Genomic DNA, 16134 nt, shown 5'->3' with positions numbered 1-16134 from the left:
GTTAAATTTCCTTTAAATTTGAAACTCATTCTCCTTAACAACTAATAGAACATTTCCAAAAGAAGAAAACCTGAATAGATCTGTCAGTGCTGCTTTTCTGCTTGGGGTAGGGGGGGTTGTGCTTTTATGTCTCAGTAACTATATTCCTATAATATGCATAAAATCATAGTGGGAGAAATCTGTTCTCCAGCAAAGCAATTTTCCAATAGCGTTGCAGTGCCATGGTTATGTACAAACACATGCACTCATGTAGAGTTTGTGGATTTATTATTTCCTTTCCTGATACCGCAATTTCTTTCAGCATAAAGAAGATAATATTCTTCAAATAGGACTTCTTTTTCATCCACATAGCAAGCTAAGTTGATTTAACAAAATCTACTTAATCAAAAGTTAAATTATTCAGAAGGGCAAAAGAATATAGAGTGCACAGGGTCTATTCCTACAGCAGCAGCAACTGCACCTCCAACAAGGTCATAGAATACTGCTTCAGAAAACAGAAGCTATGTGCTAAATCACTTTCTGAGAGTACAGATTACTACAGACAAACCCAGCATCAATAAAGTGGGTGATACCAACTTCATTTTCTTTACCAGTGACATTGTCAGAAATGGAAAGGCAGTTCAATAAATGAAACTGAACTGCCGAGGAGAGTTTGTGGCACAAAATAAAAACAATCCTTTTTTTAAAAAAAATAATAATTTCAGCACTTATTTGGCCCTGCTTTCTCATGTTGCTGGCTTGGATAATTCTGCCCTTAGGATTTTCTTCCATGGATGATGCTTGGTCTCTTACTGGAGCCAGCAGGCATGTGATGCATTTGGTAGGTATATGATTCTTCCCTGGCACCCCAATATTATAGGTTTGCTGATCCTTCCTTGACAAATATTTATTTTGTTTGGCATTTTAGCACTACTTGAAACAGTATAATCTTCTCACAGGTCCCCAAGTCTTTGTGATACTCGTGGTCCTTTTGCCACTGTGTCTTTGCACCTCATGCAGACATGAACTCCAAATGTTACAGATAAGATTAAATCCCTTTTAGAAAGGGATCAACTTTTGGTTTTCTCTATTCCCTTTGAACAGTGGCAGACCAGAATACAGCTCAAAAATTCCTTCTCCTACAGATTACAGAGCTTTAGCTATTAAATATTTGTTCTATTAAATAAGACAGGTTACCTGCTCCTCCTTTGTATCCTATGTTTCCTCACTTAAATGAAGTCAAATTTAGAGACCTGCATTCTCCTAAAAACAGTTGAGAGTAGCCTTAGGATATTGGAGGCCCAAGCCATTAAAGTTTATTACCACATCATCACAGGATAATAGAAGAGAAAGAAAGCAAAACCAACTTTGCCAAGCCACACATGCAAAAAAACCCATGACACAGAAATGAGCTGTAAGTAACTCAACCTCACTTTCCCTGAGGCTCATTTTCTACTGTGGGGAAATAGTTGTCCATCTATTTGGAATTCATTGGAAGCTTAGGGCCAAAACACTCCACAGCTAAGATAGGAATGCTAATTCTATCCAACTCTTATATATCATGCACAGTTAGCAATTGTTTCTTTGGCCTTTACAAACAGGCCTGGCTACAAAATGAAAAAAAGATGATTTGAATGAAAAATGAAGAAAATTACTTTCTGGCAAACATCTTTTTACCCAGGAGAACCAGTTTATTTTGATAAAATGAAATTTTAAAGACCACCTCTTTCCAAAAATGAATTGGTTTCTATGAAGGCAACGTACCTAGAGGGATGCCCTTGAAAGGACAAGACATACAGATAGGGGTAAAGATACCATCTGTACACCACATGAGACATCGTAAAAATTTTTGATTTTAATTGCATATTTTACTGCAGATACTAAAAATAAAGACATTATACAGAGCACTAAGCCTACTGAAACAGAAGAACAATTCTACTTAATCCAATCATATCTTTTACGTATTGTATTTTGCTTTCTCCAGAAATGCTCGTAAAAACCCTACTCTCCTAAAGGTGAAAAAAAAAAAACAAACCAACAAAACAACCCAAAAGCTATATCAGAGACTCTATATCATATATATCCTACCTGTTTAAAATGCATTGATCTTGTACAATGATACCTTTTCAAGTGAGACTTCCACTTTTGCCTTTCACAGTGTTTGGAGAGCAGACACACAGACCCAGAAAAGTAAGGAACAGTGAATAGCAAACTCCAAGACACTACAGTGCTGGTAACAAAGTTAGTTGGAAGTGATCTGTCTTCCTGCCTTCTACATACTTCATAACTTTGTGGAAGTTTGCCAAATCAAAGCCCAGGAGCACTGCACACATCCTAAGGCTTTCAATAATTCAGTATCTAGCTCACAGAAAGACCTTACCAAGAGTCATGAATTTGGGGTGTCATACCCATTCCTCTTAAACAGATCAGTCTGCAATGCAAAAATGCTTTTTACAGATCAACCTCAACAGGCTCTGCTCTTCCACAGGGCAGGAAAACTTCCCATTTCTATCCAAACACTGCTATGGCCAGTTCATCCAGCTTGTTAAAATACATGTGAAAATACTCAAATAAAATAGATACCTAGACCTTGGTGCAGCAATAGATATCCAGGTTCTCACCATTCTGGTTGCACAGCTTAAGGGGTGACCTTTACAATGTTTTTTGTCTTTCTCCCTTCTGATCCCACAACCCTTGAATTTAGAGAAGCCACTTACTTGGCCTCAGTCCAGAAGTACCTGTAATATCTGTTAAGCCATGAATCCTGGATGTTTCACTCCACCAGCTATTGGGATATTGTAACAAAAAGAGATGTAAAGATGATCTCTTTTGTGTTTAAGAAAAGCAACAGGCCAACCAAACCCTCAGATCATGGGCAGCAATAACATAAAAGCTCATTGTCAGTGGGTCATTCCATCCTGAGAGTCCTGAGTGCATAAAGGTGTAACCAGTAACACAGAACCACAACCCTAGGGAAGGGCTGTGCACAGAACTTTCCTGCCTGTTGATTTTACCTCTCCAAGGGCTTAAGAGTGGGAGACATTAAACCACAGGGACATTCCCAGCCCTGAGTCTTCCCTTATATGACCTAGATATTTTTGTCTTGTTTGCTTGGTTTACTTTACTGCTAAGATAGTGTGCCAGTAATACTGTACTGTGAAGCAAAAGCAGAAAAGTGTGGGACAGATTACAAACTTCTCTCCAATGACTTGTTGGATTACACTCTTGATTTACAGTCTAGAAAGGTACTCTAAATTTATCTGACAAGTAATGTGTGTTGCAGGACATGGATAGAGAAAATAAAAAAAAATACTTTGAAATAAGTAACACAAAACCAGCCTAAATCACACTTATCTTTTGCAATGTTTCCCTCCCCCTTGCCCCCCAAGATTCACATGATTCATGCAGGCAGAAGCATGTTATAGAAGTACATGAGGATAAGAAAACCAGTAGTATCAACCAAACATCCCGGGCATATTTCTTCAACAGTGATGAAGCATATTCATGAATAAAAACCCTGCTTCATTGGACTAAGTATGTTCTTAGAAACTAGGTCAGAATTCATTCATATGGACATAGAGCAGCAATTTTCTAAGGCTGGAAATGTCAATGCCTATCTTGATTTGTAAATCTCCAGGCAAACTTCTATGCATTCACAGGTATCAAGGCCTCTGTGTGCACTGCAGAGCTCCCAGGAATCGAGCAGCAGCAGTGACATATCCCAGCAGTTAAACGAGAAAGTTGAACTAATACATCTCAGTTACGTGTATTTGCCATTTTGACTTTTGTGTAAGGGACAATATGTTACATATATTGTCAACAGAGTATAAAATAATAAAAAGTAACGTTTCTATCAATTTTGGACTTCACTGCTTGAGGACATACATTAGAACCTGTTTGTAGTTATATATGTTTGTAAGCATGAACATGCAAACAGGAAGTTAAAAGGGAAAATGCATCACTGTACTCCTGCTTACAGCTTAATAAGCTTGCCTCACCTCCCACCTTATTTCCTACTATTTTTCAACATCCCCTACCCTGCAAACTCCTTTCAATATCTTTTTTTCCTCTGCTATTGCTTTGCTTTCCTAGTAAATGTTCTGATGGTTTACAAAACAGAATATCAGGTTCCAAGAGTAGTCACTTTGCATTACAGCTTAATTTGGGAGCACTCCCAATAAAACTGTTTTTCTTTCTAGAAAACATTTCATATATGGGGTAGGCAAAGAATCAGTTTGGACACCCTCCCAAAACAAGGGGGAGTAGGTAGGATTTATCAATATAAGCTTCCAGAACAAACATTACAGGAACAAGAGGGTGCCTAATTTCACCTTACTTGTGATTCACCTGGAAAAAGAGATACAGGGCAGAGCAAGGAGAAACAAGTGGAGAATGTTTAAGTAAAATTTCCTGGCTGACATACTTTGATAAATACATGTGCCCACTGCATTATTTCAGGGGAAAGTTAGAAAGACTGCTAAGTGTGCAAGAAAGAAAAGTTTTCAAAATCTATTACCTCAGGCAGTATATAATAATTAAGGACATTTAATCAAGCAAAGAAAGTGGCAGCTACAGATTTTTTTCTTTCAGAAGAAGGAAAATCCACACACTCTTCTTTAAAACTCTAATTTCAATTTAGGCTGCTTATGCATTCATAAACTGAGAATTTCCTACAAAGTAAAATCTTAATCACTTTAGTAGTTCCTGTGTTTAAGTGCATTCCAGTACATTTAAACAGTAATTCCATAAAGAATAAATTACATCCATTAGCTGACTTTACTGGACATACTTGAAAGATAATATGATTGCTATAATTGATTCTTTTTTTTTTTTTTTTGCACTGTTTCCATGAAAGCCAATTTAGTATTGAACTCTCTCTAAAAGAACTTCCTGGTTTTAATAGTGCACACTTTGATAATTTTAAAAGAAGTACTCATTAAGTCCATTTATCTAAGAATTTAATAAAATATGAGGGACTAGTATATCAGCATGATTTATGTTCATTGCGTTGTCATTTGCATTCTGGCCATATCTATAATGCAAGATTCATATTTATATTCAATAGCAAGTATATTCTGTAAGGCTGCACAGATCTACCCACTCATTACAGACAAAGCCTTATCACAGAACACATTTTAAAGGGGGTGGGAGGAAAAAAGCCATAGGGTCTGCTTCTGTCTCTAACATTCCAGGTGTAAAAGTAACAGTAAATGACAAACAAAACGAAAATTAGGAAAAGCCATGGGAATAGAAAAAAGCACTATGTGTTGCATTTGTAAAATAAAGACTACTTTGTAATAACATCAGTATAAAATACATGAGGTTAAGTTCCATCAGCAGAACATGCCACATCTCCTTCAGAGTCTCAAGAAATGAGTGAAATGAAAGTAGAAATACCACACGTGGTATCACGGTGATCCTAAACTCTCACGACTCACACAGGACAACGTTGGACAAGTAAGACATTATACATAATGTCACAGTTGGATTCTTCCTCCTTATCTAGCAACCACCACTTTTAAGGCTTAGAAGTTCCCTCTGGTTAGAAACAACATGGGGGAGTTTCACAGGCAACAAACCACCCTTCATTTACAGGCCTGGATGGAAATCCAGTGAAGGACACAGTGGATAATGTAATCCCAAAGTCAGTGACACAGCCTCAGTTTAAAATAAATAAATAATTTTTGAAAAAGATCCCTCTACACACAGACATGCAGCAAACCAGAAAGAACCCCCAAAGCCTTTTAAGCACATATGAGCCTTGCTACTTAGAATTGCACAGGTCTGCTGTCTTCCACATAATGCTTTTATTCTGTAACTTAGCTTGCTTGTCAAGCTGACAGAGACTCGTTTTATGCTGTGCTTCTGCTAAATTAGAGTTGGAAAAATGTATTCTACCCTCGTAATACTTAAACCTGTAAGCAAAGCCAGTTGAAAAAAAGAAATGCAACTGTTGCCAGCATTTTGTTGTTCAGCAGCTGAATGGCCTATAGCTGATATGGTAGCTGTCAATTTTTGCTCCTGTGTTGCTGGACATAAACACCAGTACTTTAAATTGATGAAGCTCATTTTAATCAATTTTCAGCTCCTATCAGTCACATCTGGAGCTGCACTAGTGTGCTGCTGGGCACTGAAGTGTAGCAAATATCTTGAGATAGTCAGAGCGTAAAAATATTTACTGAACTGATATGAACAATTGGTCAAGCCATCAGTAACATCCCAACAAGCCTAGGCCTTGGGTTTTCATTGAAAAAAAAAATAAATTTAAAATTATTGAAAACTTCCTGATTTTTTTTTTAAATCACTTAACACTATACAGTTTTAGTTGCTGCCTAAAAAAAAGAAAGTCTAAATTCTGTTTTAATATGTATGGCAACTCTTCAGCATAACAAGCAGGTTAAATGTTTGGGGTTGGGGTTTTTTTGCTGTTTTCTGTTGTTTGTTTTGGTTTTTTTTTTTCCACATACCATACAAGCCAACTGAGACTTGATTTATTAAAATTCTCCTCTGTGTACTGTACTGTCAAATCTGGAAGTGCAAATCCAAAACACATTCTGTTTCTACATGGCTTCCACCCCCCCCCCCCAAATTTTCCTTTACACAATTAAAGATTACAGAAGCTGAGAGAAAACAAAATAATTGGCTTACTTATTGACTCAGTATCATGCTGAGAAAAATGGCCTCAAAGAATTGGCTACCAGATTACATCTGTGAGTGCACACAACTCTGATCAGGTCTGTATCCTTATTGTGTTTACAAGAGTAGAAACACAGGCTTATCCCTTGAATGGCCTATGAGGTGTTGTAACACTGGTACATGGCAAGTGGTCATCAACAAACACAGGGAATGCAGAAGGAAGGACAGGTTAGTGAGCAAGGACAGGAAGGCCAAGCAGTAACTACATATGCTTGCACAGATGATAAAAAGTCATTTTTCTTATAGTCCATTATGATTAGAAGATAGTAGAGACCAAGATGCATCAGCATTCCCCTCATGGAAGAAGCAGTTATCTTCAGTTTTGCCTAAAATCACCACAGACATAAGTAGGTCAGAGAGAGAAGAGAAGAGAAAAGGAAGGGACGTTTGGAAGCTGAGCTGACACGTTCACATGGGAAATTATAGCATGGGAAAAACAAAGGCTAGACTGGGAGGGTAAGGAAGGGCGTGACGTAGAAGAAAATGCCATGGGAAGTGGTGTCAGCAGTTCTGTGGGTGGGATGAGATGTGCAAGTGGGCAATCAGGCCAGAAAAAGGTAGAAGCAGAGCCTGTGGAAACGAGGTTAAAAGCACTCGATCAAAACCTTCGCTGCCAAGCAGAGAAGCGCTGAGAGAGCTCCTGGAAATCAGGAAGTGAGGAGACACATGCAGATAGAAGCAGGGGCTTGAGTACCAAGCCCAAAATTTTCCTGTTTTTTTTTAGGTTGTGAAGAAACCCCTCTTTCAGGCAAATTTCAGTTGTATTGGTAAACTACATTGCTCAACAAGATCAGACCCTTTCAGGCTTAGCTTTGGATCTCCTTGAAGAGTGCTGGGGTTAGCATAAGCCAGCAGGTAGCAGACACCCAGATTCCAAATAATATATGTGTCCCCAATATAAAGGATATCCTGGCCATTACTCAGACCTATCTTTGTCACTAGACATAAGTTATTAAAAAAAAAATTCATTTAAATATGAGTGAGCCACAAGAAAAACCCGTAACAACACATTAACACCATAATTAAAGACTATGTTTAACTACAACACTCAACAAAGACACCCTTAGCACCTCCAGCAGCGACTTTACCTAGTAGCAGTACATCTTGAAGAGCTTTTAGAGCTCTGTTTTTGCAGAAAGAGAGCACAAAAGAAAGGAAAAAAAAGAAAAAAATCCAGCCACACAAAGCAATTGCTGTTAATGTCCTGACAGCCTGCCCTGCTTAGCGTGAGGGAACAGACTTTGCAAGCTCCAAGATCCCTAAAATGGGAAACAGAAACATCACAAGTAATTCCACTTGGCTACAACTCCAGGCTCAAACTTGTAAAATTGGTAATCGAGTATATACTACGAGGTTAGTACATACTCTTGATTTTGAGAAGGTGCTTTCCTTTATTTACACATAATTAAAACTGCTGGTTTAAGGTAACATCACACCTCATTTCGCAAACAAAAGGCTCGAAATTATTTGTCAAGCTCGATATAAAAACTTTTCAACATTTACAACGCTTCAACGTTTATAAACCTTAGTTTGTTACGAGCTTTTTGTGTCGAGTCCAAACACTAAGGTACCACGAAACCATACAGCTCATACTGCCCTTTTTCCTCTCACTTTTCCACACAGAATCCACAGGCAGCCCTGCCTCCCTGTGCATGCTGTGAATGACAGCCAGCAAGAAAGGAGAGGAAAAAAAAGTTTATCGTTTGGAAATTAGGTCTTTTATTTGTTGGGTTAGTATTTTCATTTACAGCCACATCTGACAGTTCACCTACATCATCTGTAGTCAATTAGACTCGTCTTGTGCCCAAGCTCTGCATACATCTCTAAATACATTTTATTTATATAAATAAGTAATCTATATTTAAAAAAAAATATCATAACTTATCTATTGCTCCTTCTTTCTTTATTTTTGGTATAAGTAGCAACTCATCAGTTCAATGTACAGCTTATAACTTTGGCTGAACTCCTACAGTATATAATATATTCCTCTATCATAATCATAACTGTCAGCAGCAGAACAAACAGTAATGATGCCTTGTGACTTTATCACTGTACTGGAGGATTTTTCTGCCCTCCTTCTGTCAGCAAAATCCCTCTCCACAGTAGTTAAAACATTGTTGTGGACAGTATTGATGTTTCCACTATATTACACAAAGGAAAACTAAAACATGAACTAGTCTTTATTAACAGACAAACACACAAGTAACTCAAAAACACTGATGTGGATAATTATTCTTTAACAAGCTCATTGATTGCAGCAGATAGATTCAGCTAATTACCAAAAGATAGAGACCAATGGCAGAATAGAAAATAAAATGTGTGTGCCTCAAAATTCTTCTGCTTTCAATGCTGTTGCATAAAAGTTTGATAGTATAAATTGCTTTAACTCGCATGCATTGCTGTGCCCCAGCTTGCTTAATAAAAAAAATGCTTCTATCCAAGCCTTACCTTTGGCTGTCATTTCTAAAATGAAATGGAAACCCATTTCATTAATCTTGCAACAGGTGCCAAAGATTGAAACCCAGCTACTACAGAGTTCAGCCCCTGTGAAAATGCTGTGAAAGTCTGGATAAAAGCATTCTTCTTGTTTTTTTGGGGGATACTGGCCTACTTCACAAATGTTTTGTGGAGGTTTTGGGTTTTTTTTCCCCCTAAAGTAGGAGGCCTACACTATTCCTTTTCAAAGAAATCACAGCTAATTTTAAGTAGGTTATTTGCAATAATATAGCTGTCATTTATACAGTTATGAGTGAGACATTTGGACACAGGCAGACAAAAAAGGAAGGGCAATCCACCTACATTTGAGAAAGCTGAAACTAGAGAAAACTCTACAGGTGAACGTGGTTGCCATGGAGAGGGTCTAGGTGATAAGAAATAAAGAATAAAAATTGGAAGACAGTATAAACAGGGGTTAAAAAAATACAGAGCAGAGAATCTTAAGGTCTACTTTTTCTTGTTCTTGGTGAACAGATCCATAAGCCCCTTTCAGAATAACTGGCTGCATCTCAGTTTTTCCTCCACGTGCAGAAGGAACTGTCAGTTCAACAGCAGCAAGCAAATAAAAGAGGGGAAGGTTGTAATAATAGCATGGCCTCCTGCAGCTTTCACAAAGTCTTAAGTCTAAGGATTCCCCAGATCAAAGGACACCTTTTTTTATGCTGAGAAACCCTTGAGAAGATTTTATTTCCATTATCTGTTTTATATTTTTTTTCCAATACATCCAGATTTTGGCCATGCACAACACTCTACAGCAACAAGTTGTAACAGTTTTGCTTTTAATAATCTGAAAACAAGGTACTTCCTTTTGTTTTTTTTTCCTAATCAACCAATTTCCTAAGGTACCAACAAATCATCATTCAGCACCTATAGAACTGTACCAAAAAGTTTAATTCCAACACTATTATTTTTTCTTAAGGACTCATTATTTTAATATTCCTCCATTTTTGCACTCCTCTATGTTAAATTCCTCCCTAAGTCATCTTTCATTTCCAGCCCACTCCCCAGAAAAGATATTTTCCAAGTATTTTCCTCATTTTACAGCTTCCTCACCCATAAGCATATCACCCAAATAAATCTATAATTTCACTTACCAAGCACTATGTCTCCAGAACACACAGATTAATTGCAGGAAATCTCTTCAGAGGACAACTGGCTAAGCCCTTAGCCCATCACACACAAAGGAGCTGTGAAAAGGAACTAAGGAGCCCCTTTTAGGCGAGCACACACCTTTTTATACTGACCCTTACAAGGCACCAAGCCTGAAGGAACAGCCCTCTCAGGTGTTTTACATCACATCAGCTTCTCCAAGCTGTTGTAATTCCCCCCACCACGCTGTAATGGAATACCTCAGGCAGACATTGCTCACAGATACTTCCTATTAACTTCAAGAGGCACAGGATTAAAGTTGTAAAGACCTCTCACCTTTGCCTTTTTATTTCCTCCTCGTGTTGAGTTTTGTTGAGTGACACATCCTGTAAAAGGCATATGATATAATTGGGCAACTTAACTCTGTGTTAATGAAAGCGGGTTTTAGGATTTTTTTTCTGGGTATTTTTGACAAGTATGTTAGAGAATTTCCACGGAGGAAGTTTTTGGCCTGTTTTGGGGGGGATGGCTCTGATCCAACTAAGAGTCAGCTTGAGGCAACTGAAAAAAACCTGTGAAGATGACCTCCATTATTACTTTTTCTTTCAAGCTCCATGGAGGGACGACTGTAGCAGCCCAGACCCAGCTGCCAGCAAAAAGAGCTTGGTCAATTTAAACCATAAACCTTGGAAAACAAGGGCTGACAAGAATCTCGTGTTCTAAAGAAGATGGACCTTCCTCACCAGAGTTGTTGATTGTACAACCCTGGGATTTAGCCTGGCTCAAGCAGAATTAAAAAAGGACTTTTGGAGATGATTGTTTGAGACAATGTCTGAACCCCTGTAATCCTTCCTCCTCCTGTGTAATCCGGCTTAAAGAAAAATTAACTGTTTTGAAACTGCAGTAAAACTTGTGTAACTCCCTAATTAAGATAAATCATCCTCCCCATTTACATGTCCAGCCCCCGAGGCCCTTAAAATTGTGTTCTTGTCTGCAATAAACTATTCCAGTAATACCCCACACTGGAATTGTGTTTAGCTTTTCAGACTGCCACTGACTACCTTTCCAAGGTATTACCACCATAATTTAGCTGCTAATCTACCCATCTGAGGTAAAACAAAACCAACCCAACCCCCAAAATATTTAAGACACAGCAGATTGTGTCTAATCCTGGGTTGACTTCCTATCTAGTGTTTTCGGAGTAGGATGGGAACAATCCTAATACAATCTGGGATTCTAAATATAGAAAAACAATGCCAAAAAATTACAGAGAGAAGGAAAAAAATCTAATTATGTGACTTCATGATGAAATCATGTAAATAGTAATATGGAATGGCAACACTGACTTCAAGTTACGAAGCTGCTGTGGAACTCCCTAACCCAGTAAAGTTGACAACACTGATGGGTGACTCTGCAAAGCCTCAAGACAAGGATATGTCAGCTTTTGTCTAGGTTTGTTTTAGGCTGGCCTTGAGCATTATTTTAGCATAATGAGCTGTAATAGCAACTGTCTAATTATCAGGTAACTCCCACCTGACTTGATTTGGTTTGGCTCTGTACAATGGTGTGGTGTGAACCTGACTGTTATTTGAATTTTAAAGCACTTTTTTTAACTGATGCAAAATAGTAGAGAGTTGTTATTCTACATCTAGCAAGCTATCTATGAATAATATGCATAAAAATGCAGATAGAGGAGTGCAGTCATGAAATGACAGCAGTGGCTTTCAAAGTACAGACAACACACCCAGGACTGAGAAAAATCTTCAGTAGCCAATTACTGGTCACCAAAGGATGTGACCTTGGGAGCTGCATCCTAAGAGAAAAATGAACAAGCATCCAACATTTGTAAAACATATCATCTAGGATGTAATGTGGGACTCAAACCAGTGAAAAAAGAGCGAAGTGGAGAGCATGTTACAGCAAGATGTTAAATCAGCCTCAAAGGAACTGCAGAGTGAGGGGTAAATAGAGCATTTATGACATACTTGTCTTAGTAAAGAACTTAGAATGCTGGTGACAATGCAACCCACTCTTACCTCCATCCCTGCTTGAGCACAGCTGAATCTGCCAAGGCCCCAGAGAGAAACTGGATGGTATATACTGGAGAAATACAACACCAGAGCAAAGCAGAAGATATCAGGGAGTGCATGTAATGATTTTACATGTATTACTATTGGGACTTTCTTTATAAATGATTTGTCTGTTTTATTTGTATGTAGCAGAGCTTAAATAATATAACTATTTGATTAAACTGGTAAGATTTCAGCCAGAATAACAACAATCTCCTTGCTTTGCACACAAGGTGTGGGGTTTTGATCCACATGAACTGCAAAGACTGCAGTGCAGAACTGTTCCAACAAATTGGTAGAGTTGATCTGGATTTAGATACAACTGCTGGCAACTCTACTGTATCTCACACGCTTCCAAGAGCAGGATAAGTCCATTTCCTCTTTCCTCTCTACCTTTTAAACAATTCTAGGTTCTCTTCAGTATGCATTTGTCTTGAAGCTGAGCCATAGGATAAACCATTTTCATTTTAGCTAAACATCTCAGATTGAATCAAGTGTCTATAAGGTCAGAACACTCAACACTTCAATCCCAATGAAAAACAATGAAATAAAAACCACATTGTTACACATGAGGGATATATTCAAGTGCCAGGATAGCTGACAGCTACCATGAATCCATACTACGACTATGCTGGGCAATACTTTTATTTTAATAGCATTATACATAGTGTGTCTTGAGAAACGCTGTCCATATCTGCAATCATTTAATAATTCAAAATTAGAAATATTATGTTTGGGGGATTGTTCTTTCTTTAGTTTTGTTTTTTTTTTAGCTTTGTTTATACCCATTTTGCTACTGCTGTTCTGAACCTAGTCCCATCTCGAGCAAGTGCAGCGAAACAGATTTATGAAAACAATACAAAATATAACTCACTTCTTCTCATTGGGTAGCCACTGCAGGGATGAACCAAAGCCATCTGTTTGTTGCTATTCCTGCCATGGTGAGACCATGTACGTACTTTATTGTTTCCCATGTACAAAAGCACAGAATTATCAGGCACTCTGCAGCACCCATTTCTTCTTCTGCAGAAGATCAGGCAAGCAGGCACAAAAATTCTCTGTTAGAACAGGGCATGTGTGAGATCAGCAGTGGAACAACATGAGCATAGTTGTGTAGTCTATGCCCTACCTGGCGTGTGCAATGAAAAGGCCCCTCAGTTTTCATCAGTGTCTTAATCTTCACAAGTACAATTACGGCATCCCTCAGTAATGGTAAATACAAATTATACTGCTCTGCAAGACAAAGATAAGCTCATTTTTATGTTTCAGCAAAAATGAATGTATGATTGGAATAACAAGATATTTATCCCTGCTTAAATGTTAGGATTATATAACAACTTTCGAAATACCTGCACGGAAATCAATGTTTTCCAGTTCAGCATCTTAAAAGTCCTCTCATAAAACTACAATGGAGACAAAAAAGATGCTTTTTCTTTGTTACAATACTCTTTAGAGGCTACAAGAGATCAATCATAAGTCATTTATACAGGTTTTTTTTTTCCTTATAACATATCCTTTGGATACAGACAATTGTTTAAAGGACACCTGTCATATAATTTACTATTACACAACCAACGCCTTGATGAAGTCTTCAGTGTGATCTGAAACTGTGTATTAAAGAAAATAAATTACAATCTATTTACTAACTTAATTATTTGAATAGTTCACCTCATATGTTCTTGGTTAATTACAGCCTTCTATACCACTGTGTAATTAAAAAGATAAAGAAAAACAAATATCCAAAGTGTCTGAAATCACCATGTTATGGATTGGAAGCCTTTTGTACTCAAGATAGAGCAGCCTGTTGCTTAATAGTTTTTTTTTATAAACAGCATGAGTTTATTACTGCAGACCCAGCTAGCAAGTGAGAAAGTTCTGAATTTGAAACTCTTCAGTGTCATGCTTCCTTCCAGAATTATTTAAATGGAGATTTGCTACAGTTTACAGTTTATAAACTAAATCCCAGGGAGTCATACCTAATCCTTATATTTTTTTCTCCTGTAGCTAGCAAACAAGTTTCAGTCGAGGTAATGTGGTTACAATCCATTTGTATATATTGTTTATCACAACAAATAGCATTTATAACAATGCACAGAGCAGGAAAAATACATTTTGCACTAGTTTTATATGTTTATTCTTCCTGAGACAGGGAGTCATTTACTCTGCCTTGCAGAACATTTAATCCTTTTTACCATTCAGATCCAATAGGATTTAAAGATGTACCACACCTCATGGGGCAGGGCCTGAGTGTATTCCAAGAAAAATCCCATCTTAACCAGCTTTACAGCCCCAGCACGGCTCCACTTCTGCAATGATTTTATCTGTTATTTTTAGAACGGATAATTGTTTATTTTGACATACAATTTTTAACAACTGGCGAAGAAAACTGACAAGTGTATGAAATATTCTATTAAAAATTAGGAGAGGGATATGATTCCATTCTCTTATTTTCTAACAGTGTAACAGAGTAGGACTGTTTTGTACAGAGGACAGTATTTCTTCACATTCACCAGCTCAAACTGTCAGAGCTACACACACACACACACACACACACACACACACACATATATATATATATATATAATTTGCCCTTGGTGTACTTATTCCTTCTTCCTCTGCACATTAAATGCTTTGCAAGTTTTTAGGAGGCAAGGGATATGGTGCTTTTCCTTTAGAACAGCAACAAAACAAACCAAACAAAAAAACAAACTAAACCAAAAAACAAACTGCAAAACCCCAGCATCCAATTAAAAAAAAAAAAAAAAAAAAATCCAATTTACCTGTGGGTTGTGGGTTTACTGAATTTGATATGAGCCACCTACTGTGCACCTCCTGTTTCAAAGCTTTGGTATAGGTGTTAGTTAATTCTCCCTTTTGTGTGCAGTTTTAGACAATATTTTGTTTGAATTTGTTATTTAGTTTTGTATTCAGTTTTCTAAACCACAGTACTGTGTACATTTAATTTATCCTTATTTTAATTTGTCTAAGAAACAGATGTTTAGTAGGCACAGGCTGTCTCGCAAGGAAGGGAAAGGAGGACAGCCAAAGTAGTTTTAGGTTTCCTTGCTGAACTGAACAACACACAAAGAAAAAAAGAACTAGGGTAAAATATGGAGAAAAAAATTCAAAGTAAAAATCCTAGTGTGGGCTCAGTAAATCAGCAGGTGCTTAATTGCTTAAAAAGAATTAGGAGGTGACAGACAACAGGTTTATACTAGACTTTCCCAGCACGGTGCTGAATTCTGAAGAACACCTTGATCAAATCTCTTGTGTTGGGAAGGCCAGCATGAAAAGGGAGAGTGTTAAAATCTGAGCAGATGCCAAAAGAATCCACAAAGCCTACTCTTTCAAAAGGTACTTTGCCATAGCAGGAGCATTCTGCTGCATCTCCAGCCCATAAAGATTATCACATCACAGCCTGAGCAGCGTGAGGTCTGGACCTTGCCACATATTTGCTACTGGGGAGGTATTTGTAAGAGGGGAGGATGAGGAAGGAGGGCAGGAAAAGGGATCTTCTCTCTGCCCACACACAAGAGGCCTGTGCTCTCTCCTTTATCTTAGAAAACCATACTGTGCTTGTACTAATCTCTAAAAGGCCAGGATTGGAAATCCAGAAGTGACGTGTTTCCAGTCATCCACTGATTATTGCTAAACAGTTCATACAAAAGGGTTCAATACACACTGCTCACGTTACACTGTACTGAAATTCTTTCAGACTTAGAAGTATAAATCTGCTTCTTTGGAAAAAAAGAATCTGTTTGGCTAAGAAGACTTTTCATTCCTACCTTCCAGCTTTGTTTGCTCG

At 37.8% G+C, this 16134-nt stretch overlaps 1 protein-coding gene across 6 annotated transcripts in view; it reads right to left on the bottom strand.

Annotated features, from left to right (window-relative positions):
• CADM2 (cell adhesion molecule 2) overlaps nucleotides 1-16134 on the bottom strand; it is a 611005-nt gene that overhangs the window by 302791 nt on the left and 292080 nt on the right. Inside the window, exon 1 of one of the 6 annotated variants that reach the window (XM_051780134.1) lies at nucleotides 12297-12319. The exons of the other annotated variants lie outside the window; for them this stretch is intronic. The gene's annotated coding sequence lies outside the window, so the exon portion shown is untranslated. Of the gene's footprint in view, nucleotides 1-12296; nucleotides 12320-16134 lie in introns of those variants that run through there. 6 annotated transcript variants of the gene reach the window in all.

Source organism: Manacus candei, unplaced genomic scaffold (assembly GCF_025592945.1).
Source record: "Manacus candei isolate 608988 ecotype Guabito, Panama unplaced genomic scaffold, ASM2559294v1 h1tg000014l, whole genome shotgun sequence".
NCBI lineage: Eukaryota > Metazoa > Chordata > Aves > Passeriformes > Pipridae > Manacus > Manacus candei.
Note: the sequence above shows the minus strand (reverse complement) of the source record. Positions and strands in the feature narration are given on the sequence as shown.